The following is a 1,152-nucleotide window of genomic DNA, read 5'->3' as shown; positions in this document are numbered from 1 at the left end:
TTTTGAGCATTCTGATTTTGAACATTCTGAGAACATGGCACAACCTCCACCCCGTGAGAGGACTCTAAGGGAAATGGCTGCACCTGATTTCACCTACGAAAGCTTGTGCATCCAATACCCTGATGAGGATGTCCCATATGTTCTTAAAACTGGACTGATCCATTTGCTTCCAAAGTTTCATGGCCTTGCAGGTGAAGACCCGCACAAACATCTGAAAGAATTTCATATTGTCTGCTCCACCATGAAACCCCCAGATGTCCAAGAGGATCACATATTTCTGAAGGTTTTTCCTTATTCTTTAGAGGGAGTGGCAAAGGACTGGCTACATTACCTTGCTCCAAGGTCCATCACGAGCTGGGATGACCTTAAGAGAGTATTCTTAGAAAAAATTTTCCCTGCTTCCAGGACCACGACCATCAGGAAGGATATCTCAGGTATTAGACAACTCAGTGGAGAGAGCCTATATGAATACTGGGAGAGATTTAAAAAACTATGTGCCAGTTGCCCTCACCATCAGATTTCGGAGCAGCTTCTTCTCCAATATTTTTATGAAGGACTCGATAATATGGAGAGAAATATGATAGATGTTGCCAGTGGTGGAGCCCTTGGAGACATGACTCCTGCTGAAGCCAGAAACTTGATTGAGAAGATGGCTTCCAACTCCCAGCAGTTTAGCGCCAAAAATGATGCCATAGTCATTAGAGGAGTGCATGAGGTAGCTACAAACTCATCTGCATCATCTGAAACTAAGAAGCTTGAAGGCAAACTGGATGCATTGGTTAACTTGGTAACCCAGCTGGCCTTGAATCAGAAATCTGTACCAGTCGCAAGAGTCTGTGGTTTATGCTCCTCTGCTGACCACCATACATACCTCTGCCCTTCCATGCAGCAACCTGGAGCAATTGAGCAGCCTGAAGCTTATGCTGCAAACATTTACAATAGACCTCCTCAACCTCAGCAGCAAAATCAACCACAGCAGAACAATTATGACCTCTCCAGTAACAGATACAACCTTGGATGGAGGAATCACCCTAATCTCAGATGGTCTAGCCCTCAACAACAACAACAGCAGCCTGCTCCTTCCTTCCAAAATGTTGCTGGCCCAAGCAGACCATATATTCCTCCACCAATCCAACAACAACAACAGCCCCA

The 1,152-nt window shown here is 45.1% G+C and overlaps 1 non-coding gene across 1 annotated transcript; it reads right to left on the bottom strand.

Annotated features, from left to right (window-relative positions):
* Nucleotides 1–412: 412 nt before the first annotated feature.
* On the bottom strand, nt 413–519 carry LOC113000933 (small nucleolar RNA R71). Its single transcript, XR_003266229.1, has one exon. It is a non-coding gene; the product is annotated as a small nucleolar RNA R71 (small nucleolar RNA).
* Nucleotides 520–1,152: the final 633 nt, after the last annotated feature.

Source organism: Glycine max, chromosome 11, assembly GCF_000004515.6.
Source record: "Glycine max cultivar Williams 82 chromosome 11, Glycine_max_v4.0, whole genome shotgun sequence".
Classification (NCBI taxonomy): Eukaryota; Viridiplantae; Streptophyta; class Magnoliopsida; order Fabales; family Fabaceae; genus Glycine; species Glycine max.
The sequence above is the reverse complement of the archived record's forward strand: the minus strand, read 5'-3'. Positions and strand labels throughout refer to the sequence as shown.